Genomic DNA, 10,425 nt, shown 5'->3' on the forward strand with positions numbered 1-10,425 from the left:
ACATTAGATACCACATTTCAAGCCTGTACAGCCTGTGTTTTTATCTGAACTTCGGAGTGCTCTCTTAAGAGTATGAGAATCTGAGAAACTGAGTGTGTCCCATTTCTGATGAAGCTAGTTGTATTTTAAAGGTCTTAATAAATGTATTCTGTATTACCATAGAAAAATCTGCCATCCTTAAAAAATTCAAGGGTGTTAATCTTGCAGTCCTGCTGTGCTTTTGTAGTTGTTCTTCAATGGAACTGAAATTCGAAGCAATGTTGTCCTGCAGAGGTTTTGCTCATCGTATTCGTACTACAGTGTGGGATGTTGGCTCTTTTCAAAGGGTTTTTGCTCCATTGTTAATTTTTCCACATACTTGCGCTCCACAAGTCTCAGTTACCAGCTTGGAGAAGCTGTTTATGCCATAACCCTCAAACGTGCGTTTTTCTGAGGGGTTTCCCCTGCAGGTCACACAGCACCCACGGCAGACTGCACCCCAGGTACAGTAGAAGGGAGATGCAACTTTTCCTGCCCAGTCACAGGGTTGCGGTTATTAACCCCCGCCGCCACAGTTGAGCACACTTTCATCATTTCTTAACAGGTTTAACCATTTCCAGTTAAAACAATATTTCAAGATGTTTAGTCTTTAATTCTTCAAGTGGAAATTTGAAATCTTTACTTCCTAGCAGCCTTGAAACCTGCCCTAATATCAGCCTGATTCACCAGTAGTTCTGTGCCTTCTGAGCGCCACAGATGTACTGTACAGCTCTGCACAAATTAGAACAGCTTGCTGCTCTTAAACTCTGTGGAGCTGAAAGGCATTCACCAAGGGGGTTATTAATACTGCAATAAAGGCACTGCTGGATTTTAATAGTCAGTTTTACAGCATTTAGGAGGAATCCCATTAGGTTTCATCAAGCATGTACAGTATTTAGGAGCCTCTTAGGAATGCTCCTGACATAAAGAGCATCACTTTGAGTGGCCAATACCAAATGCCAGAAAGCAGTGTGTGGCCTGTAGTCTGTGTTCATGTCTGAGGGAATACCCAGCATAGGTACCCCTTCTGATCATTCTAAAACTCAGCCAGTCACACTTCAAGCCATTCTGCTTAGAGAAAGCAGGCAACAATCATTGCACAACTTCGCCTTCCTCTTGGCTCAGCTAGATATTGAAAGTCAGCTTGGATTTGTACACTTCTCACATGGTTTTACAGCATATATTCATTCATGACATCCACACAAAACAAAACTTGCTTTAGATTACAAATACGACCCACTTCTTTGCCATCAGACCTTGAGCTTTGAAAGTACTCCACCGCAGGGACCAGTCACTTCTGATTGGTTTTAGACCAACATAATAAAGCCCCAGTACTGTCGACTCAGGTATGAAGGGAGTGTTGCAGTTGTACCTGGAGCCCCAGCACGCTTGTTCTCTTTGGTCTGTGGGATGTGAACCCATCTCAGAACTATAGCAGGGGTGCTTGGTGCCTGTCCCCCTCCCCATGTCAGTCTACTAGGAATTCTAAGGAAAAAAATAAATGCCTATGAATATTTTCCACTATGAAATCTTCCGAGATTCCTTTGAGATTAATTTCACTGGGGAAAATGGCCTCCTGAAGGAGTTTACTGTTAAACACGGCGAAAAGAGTTATAATTCTGAAAATCCTGCATTATTTTTCAGGATATTTAAAAAAGATCTTCAACCTGAAAAAACTATTAGACTCCATCTAATCGTTCGCTCTTAAATTTAATTTTAAGGGACATTTTAGATGTTGTGACAGTTTCTTAGCTCCATCCATGGTCCATATGGTGGGTTCAGCAAGTGCTCTGTAGTTCTGGGCTGTGTGTTAATTTACACACAGCTGATTTTTTAAACTGATCTTTTGCTGATTTCTTTGCAGATTTTAAGATGCATCACCGATGCAAACAGAGTCCGCTCCCTCTGTTTGAGAGAAGCCAGGTCCCCTTGAGCCTTGCTGATCCTAACAGAAAGAGACATGTGTCAAGTCTTGTCACTGCCTGGGCACTGCCTTCCTGATCAAAGCTGATTGATTGGCACTCTGACTAATGCACCAGCTCCTCAAAATCCCAGAGGTGCCTGCTTTCAGTAAGAGAGCAGTTTCATTCAACTGATCCTACAAAGATCTAACTGTATATGCGTTAGGATGTAACTCCTTACAGTTAAAAAATGAGCTTACATTTTAGATAGAAACAGGTTGTTGTAGATGGAAAAGCTTCACTTCTATCAACAAGACTCATTACAGACTCATGCCATTACAGAGCAATCTAGCTAAACCCACACAATACCCAACCACAGTGCTGCTCTCCAAGCTACAGAAGCTATGGTTATAGTCAGGTCCTGCATTTTAAGTATCAACAAATGCAGCCGCAGTCTCCCTGTGATCACTTTAGTTCTAGTTTGTATGGACTGCATTACAATAGAATAATGAAGGAAGCATCTCTGGCTGGTTTCTACTTTCCCAGCGTATAGTGAAGGAGAGATGGTCTAAATTGCTGTCAGTGTTTTCTGCCAAGCTGCCGAGAAGTTCAGTGGAAGCCCACATCCGGAAATCTACATCAAAGCGCAGTGTGGATATCGGCTACGCACACAGTCCAATCCCTGAGGTATTCCCAGGACACTCAACGCAAACAGATCATTCCGATGCCGATATTCGCCTGAAGGGATTCTCTGCAGACCACTGCCAAATGATTCCTTTGAACACATGAGAACTCTCCTGCTCTAAAGCCCCCTTCCCTACCACTGCCCAGAGGGCACAACATGCTCCAAGGTAACCCCTAGACCCCCACGGCTCCATGATCTCACTGAGCTGTACTAAACATCTTTCCATTTATATTCACAGTCAGTAGCTACCCTAGTAAACGATTGTGTTAATCCATTGTTAGCCCTGCCCCCCCACACATAATACATACTAATTAACTAAGCATGAGCAGTAGTAGATGTAGATTAAAGTATCCAATATAGGAATGACATCTGACCTTCTTAACAGTGTTATTTCATGTTTTTTTAAGCTGTCTTATAGAACCCCTGTCTTCAATCATTACTGCTTTTAACTGTCAATCAAGAATCAGTCCAGTGCCATATGACGTCAAGAATGAATCAATTTTAACTCATCATAGGGGCCTCCTTCAGCAGTTGCTAATTTCTTCCTTCAGTATTTCCCATCCATTATCAACATGCAGCTTATATCTGGTTAAGGCCCCAGAAACACAGAGCCTATCCCCTGTACCTAGGTTGCAAGGTGAGTCACCCTGGATAGAACAGTATTCATGATTGTTTCATATCTACCGCCTTAATGCTCTTTTTCGTTTGAAAAGAGCAGCTGCATGCACTTTACAAGGCAGGTCGAAAAGCAAGCATTATCTATTGGATTCAGCTTCTGTACCTCCTCCATCACAATAGCCCAATTTGTACATACAATTAACTACTCAATGGCCTACACCTACTATTAAGTAAGACGCATTCTACAGACAGAATTAAAATGTATGTGTGCAATGAAATTATATCCTATTAATGGGTATACATGACTCAATGTGAACTACATGCTGTAAATGTTTTGAAAAACATCCCATAAATGAATTAGTCCAGTCAACTAATGAGTTCAGCAGAGGCAGATGGAGAGCTCCCCTTGTTGTGCTACTGACCCATCCACTAATTCTGAAGCTTTGGCTTCCTGGTGCTTGACAGTTACACAATTGGTCACCATTAACCCTTGCATTTTTTTAAGCATGAATCGATCCAAGCTCTGTGCATTACGCTGCTGCTCCAGCCAGTCCAGGCTCTGTGATAGTCCCCCTGCTCTCCCCCTTTGCCTCATCCACAACTTCCTCATCAACTAAAAGCTGAAAGGCAGTACCTACTTCATCTCCCTGGGCGGTACTCTGCTGAATTTTGTCCCGTGTGAAGCTGTCAATCTTCAATCAATTGAGCCCTCAACTTTAAATGCAGTTTCAGCAGATTTACGTTCCAGTACATTTGGTACAGAATCATTGTATGTTTCATCAGTCCCCAGATTCACTTCCTTCCAAGAATTCTGTCGTGTGTAGTGCTCCCTGCCCTTCAAGTAGATACTGTCCATCATTGTCGACTTCCATGTTTACCACAACAGATCACTATTAAGTAAAAAAAAACAGCATGTTTTTGATAGTACCTACATTTTCAGGCTTCAGCTAGACCATAAGCTGAAATAATGCACTAATGTTTCTCAGCAAAAACAAGCTACATATTTCTTCATTTGCCAGAGGCATTATCTACCAGCAGAAATGACTTCTGTGATAGGCCTGGCTCTTGTAGCTTTCTAACATAAAAATCAGCCAGAGATGTCTGCAAACAGCACGTGACAGGACCACAGAAGAGAGCGCAGACAGATGGATGTAATAGCTGCACACAAGCTAAGCTCGGGGGATGCAGCCGTTCCTCTCTCGCTGTGTTGTGGCTGCCGCACTAATCAACAGCTGATGTGAGCAGTGTGAGAGCATCACTGAGGGGCTCCCAGTCCCAGCAGAGCAGAACAAGACTATCATTAGGCTCCGAGTACAGTAAGTGGAGAGCTGCCATGGGGATTAATCTATGTCATGTATGTAATGCTGTGACAGACACACTGCTTGGATTATACAGGCAGCCTATAAGTGCCAGAATCCCTGTAGACCTGATCTCCAAAGTCACAAGTAGGCATATGGTCCTTCTCTTTTTTAGTTCTGAGACCTGTAACAGGATATAGGAGGCACAGTGCTGCTGAACCCCATTGTGCTGGACCTCTGGATCCAATTCCTGGAGTACTATCTGTTTGGAGTCGATATGTTCTCCCCTGATCCTCATGGCTTTCCTCCAGGTGCTTCTATAGATCAAGGACATGCTGGTAGGTTGATTGGCTTCCGTAAAGTGGCCCTGGTGTGTGTGTTTCTCACGCTCATTGCCTGTCGGATAGGGTCTGGCTCCCCCATAACCCTGAATTAGATCAAGCTCTTCAGAAATAGATGGAGGGAACAGGAGACTTCTCACTTCTCACTTCCTTTAGAAATCAGAGCCTCCTATTGAGTTTTTTCAACTCCTCATCATGCACTTTCCTTGATTTTGAGTTGAAAAGGACCACGTCTTTCAGGAAACTAGGAAATGGGCCAATGAGGTGTGTCCAGTTAGTGGGTGAGGACTGACAAGTGAGAGTGGCCATAGATTTATCTGCAGGGATACATATTTATCTAAAAAAAGGCTCATGCTTACAGCCCAGTATGACCAGAAACTAGATGTCACAGCCCAGAGAGATCTGCAACACAAGCCATTGGTATGTTCACCAACTGACAAAGAGTATTTCCTGGTGTCTCTTACTGAATCTTGTGTCCATATTGTTACATGTAAAAAATGACAGCTTTATTTATTCCAGGCTACTTATGAGGCCTAAGAATAGTATGATGATGTAATCGGACTGTTCTAGTGTCACTCTCATCATTCAGGCTTAATAGGAAAGGTCTGAATAATGAAAGAGAAGCCCCTCCAGTTATTTTGGAGATAGAATTACTTTGCTGAGTGCCTGAGCTTTGCAGTTTCAATTCAATTCACTTACGAAGAGGTGTCAGAATAGAACAGAATTCTCTGTGTAGCAGGCTGGGTGTGGTGTGTGTTTAATTCCTCATCTTCATCATGTAAAATGGAAACTCAATTAATTCAATGGGCCCAACAGTGTCCTTGCAAAAGAAAACATTTTTTTTTCTTCGTGTGTAATCATGTCTTGACAATCCAATTATTACTAATAAATATTTTGCAAAACAACAAAGGCAATCATTTTAATTTGTAATAAGAAAAATGACGTCCAATTACCTTGTAGGTTTTGAAACAGGGTTTAATTAATGTAAGAGCAACATTTATTTCTGGCACAGCTAAATGGAAGCAAATGGCGTTTCATGCACGTGATTTTCATAAAGGGCAGATGTCACACATTTCAATTAGTGAACACGAGTGAGTAACAAAGCTTTGTGCCAATGAATTCACAGAATAATGTCGGCAAAAATAATGAGAGGTAGTATTATTCAGGACCCAACCACCACCTTAAAAAATGGTCCATTGTGAGTCACATTATTGCAATTTACTTTTTAACAGTAGGGTGGAACAGTGGTGTAGTGGTTAGCACTGTCTTGCAGCTCTTGGGCCATCGGTTTAATTCCTGGGTGCTGTCTGTGTGGAGTTTATAAGTTCTTCCTGTGTTCATGCGGGTTTCCTCTGGGTGCTCTGGTTTCCTCCCACAGTCCAAGAACATGCTGGAAGGTTAATTGTCTTCTCTCTGTGGGTAGTGCCACAGTGTCAGTGGCATCAGTGAGCTCCTGCTGGGGACTGGGGTAGACGTATGATTCTCCAGACAGGCGAATCAACACTCTCCTGACAGAGGTCACACATTGGCTGACCAGTAAATAAGTCAAGATCCCATAGATACCATTAAGAGCTAAAGTCAACAGTGCCTCATTTGGAAAGACATGTTGGAACATGTTGTTCTGGGAGAAGATATGTTCTTGGCATCATCCTTCTGTCTTGTGTATGGGAGCCCCTGTATCTTTAAGGGGTAGATCTCCCAGTTCAGCATTTTGGACAGTTTTAGGAGTTGAATGGCTAATGTCTGGAATGCTCTTAGTATCTCATGACTGATTGTTATTGTTAAACATCTATTTTGAAGGCATAAAGAGAGGACATTCAGAGACGGTTGACTGAGATTTTATGGATTCATGTTGTCAGCTGCCAAAATGAAACAGAACTATTGACAAGGCACATTATGCAGTTGAAGTTTTAAAGCCAGTAAATGATGAAGAGCCAGGCCACGCCAGCTGTACCGGTGAAGTGACTGATTTATCTGACTTCATGTTCTCTCGTGACTCTCCTTCACACTCTCAGCACAGACTGGAATTGGAATTGTTCTTCTCTCCAATTCTGACTTTAATCCCTGTACTGTACTGCCCTCAATACTGTCTTAGTACAACATGAAAAACATAAGGATTTTCAGAATATTACAAAAATATATTCAGCTGTACCTGACTATGACTTTAACCCCTTTGATTTCTTGTTCATTTTGGTGTTGTAGACTTTGTTGGAATGGTAGGAAACATCTGTATTTTTATGTTGATTTTATTTACACACTAGAAATGGTGGTATCATGGTAACTAAAATTCCTGATTCATAGTTCAAAGGTCCTATTCTCTAAAGACAACACTTCCAATAATTGAGAGAGATGATTATATACGGTATAAAACCTGCTTGGAAACATAGGCGTGCAGAGCACTACAGGAAAATGCACTTTTGTGAGTTCCTGTTTCTTCTCTGGAAATGACAAATTAAAACTCATTTTACCTCCACAGTGCCTTCTTGCATCTCTACCATATATAGCCTCCAAGCTTCAGAAGTAACAAGGGGATCTCTTGATTCTGTTTTGTGATGTCAGTGTTCACACAATACTCTGTGCATTGACATAGATCTGTGCATTGATGTAGTTTCACCGACTGCAGAGATCCTGTTTACTTGGCGACACTCAAATTCTTCCCAGAATTCCAGCCGGTGGATGCTAAAATAAATCCCTCATTGCCCAATTAGAATATATCGAGGCCAGAATATGAAACCGTCCGAGAGTTAAGCAAACATGTATTAACTCAATTTCACCACTTCCATTCAGTTCACTAGCACACCTGAAGTCTGAAAGCACTACATTCACAAGAGAGCAAATGTCTGACCGCAACAGCAGCTGGCAGTCTTGGACAGTGTGTCCTTGGCTCAGTCCCTCACAGGAAACTTGTTTGCGTTGTCCAAATCAGCCAAATGAAGGGGGCTTGAAAAAGGTGTTGCTATGGTACATTTGAAGTGGGTGCTAAGCACAATCTATTTTTACTCCCTTCTAAATGAAGACAAAGAAAGCCCTGTCACATACACATAATCCAGGCAATCATCCTTGATTAGCTCTGCTTTATATAGATTCCATTGTGCCAAGAGTTTGGATGGCTTTATTGCGATTAGTTTGTCTCACCAGAAGCGTCCATACCTCTGAAATGTTTCCACAGATACAAAGCGAGGACAATGAATGGCAGTTCTGATCATAACCTGACGCTGCTATACAAAAGAAGCTGGGAGTGACATCAGACAAAACAGCAGGCAAGGGAAGACCTGAAGTATTAAGAGTACAGTAAATGCACTGGATTTAAGACTTGAAGATGTCTAAAACTCATAAAGGACTGAACAGCAAGCAGAAAAACTACAGGAGCATGATTTAAACCTTTGCAGTAAGACACAGTTTAAGTACATCACAAGCTTGTCTATCTCCCAGGCATTGAGCTAACCCCAGATATAATAGCATTCTTCACAGATGGCATGCAAGTCAGCTGTATATTTGTTTCCCAGCAACGCTAGTACCTGTTTTTACAGTTGGGCCAGCTGGTGCCATGAGTATGAAGGACGTTGCCCAAGGAGAGTCAGCACTGGGCACTTGAACCCATTTTAGTTTTTAAGACAAAACTAATTGTCAGGGCAGTTGAAATTACATTCACGTAAAATGATCTTACAGGAACAGTTCATGCAGTATAATTGCTTTTTCTCAGTGTGTCTCTACATGGAAGAACTTAGGGTTTCCAGAGAAACCTGAACTTGCATGACTACTAAAACTTTTCATTAATCACTTGGCCTTCCTGTATTAGATGGGTATTAGATGGGTGAAACACTTTCAGGATGCTACTGAGTATGAATATGTTCAGCTGTGTCTTTAAACTTTGGAAAGATTAATTCCTAAAACATGGTGAAAGTGAAGTAAAAACGCAGACGCACTGCAGTCAACTATTACAGCGCTGACAGGCGTGCCCAGCTACTGCTGTCCTGGTAGTAGAAGTACCATTTGTGAAAACAAGAGGTTTGTGCTGCCCCATTTTCCTTCCCTTGCTCATGAGAATTAAAGACCCAAGTGGCTCTTAAAACCTAGAGTTGGCTAGTGTGATAGTGCAGTCTATCAGCTTTAATGTCTGATGCCAGCTACAACTTCTTGGAGTCGGAGCTTTCTTTACTTAGACCACGTTGCTATAAGCATGCTTGCTTCTTAAAGTGTAACTCATTCATGCGTCTGTTCCCCACTATATAAATTAATCTGAATGAAAGTGCAAAACTCACCCGAGAAGATAAACTACAGTCCATGTCAAGTTATCCTGATCTTGATTGACCCAGCTGGGCTGACAGGAGCCACAAAAGGTAACTTACTGAAGCGTACAACATGAACGTCTTATGACACTTCAGAAGAAACATGTTGATATATGTGATCAGCATAGTAGGGTGTTTAAACCTATTTAACAGCAAGAGTCCTTTCTTCCAGGATAAAGTGACTTTTAATCCATGGAAAATGACAGGACTTTAAATTTAGCCTCTAGTACAACAAGTGCAAAAATAAATTAAACAATTACAAAATGTACATACAATTGTTTTTACAAGGCCAATATTCATCCCAGCAAAGGTGTAGTTGTAATGTTACACATTTATTACTGTCATATTCGGGGCAAATAGAAACTGTCCTGTCTCAAGTTTCCTCAGGGACTATGCGGTCCCACAGTTAATCAAACTCAGGGTGACTTTTTTTAGCTCTTTCTCATGCTGCTGCCTCACGTGGAGATAGATTTATACAAAAGTTGGGAGTAATTCTGAGTGTCTCAGCCCATAAGGGTGCACATTCCTACTACAGCTTGAACTCCATGATTAGGGTCTTACCTCATTCACGGTTACTTTTACAGATTTCACAGTCGGAACATTTTAAACTGACTGAATTTCACAGATTATGACACTTCAATTTCAGGTTTTGCAGTGTTGTAAAAACATGAACATATACAGTACCTTGCAGAAATATCTAGACCCTTCCTATGGTCATAATTGGTGAAAATATTGGTAAAATGATGCATACAGTTTTTTGTAACTTAATATTTTAATCAAAACCTGAATACTCAAACTGAAAACACTTTATGGTAAGATAAGTAACAGTAAATGTCAGTGACAACTAAAGAGAAAAAAATAAATATGCTGATTGCAAAAGTATCCAAACCTGTGAACTACTCATGAAGCACTTTTGGCAGGATGTAATGCTTTACATTTTGTGGGGTAAATCTCTGCTAACTTTGCACACCACCTTGGTTCAGTTTGTGCTCATTCTTCTCAGCAGACGTGCTGAAGCTCTCATAAGGAACTGTGTTTTTGACAAGTGTCCTAGTACCAGCTGATGAGAGGCAGAACTATAACATAGTGCTGCCAGCACCATGCGTGACAGTAGGGATGGTGTTGACTGAGTGATGCGGTGTTCTGGGTTCATATCAGATGTTACACCTTGCATTTAGACCAAAAGATTCCATTTTGGTTTTGTCTGACCACAAAACCTTTTGCCACATGTTTGCAGTATCACTTACAGTAGATCTTTGTTACAAACCCCATGTG

This window comes from Lepisosteus oculatus, chromosome 28 (genome assembly GCF_040954835.1).
Source record: "Lepisosteus oculatus isolate fLepOcu1 chromosome 28, fLepOcu1.hap2, whole genome shotgun sequence".
Classification (NCBI taxonomy): Eukaryota; Metazoa; Chordata; class Actinopteri; order Semionotiformes; family Lepisosteidae; genus Lepisosteus; species Lepisosteus oculatus.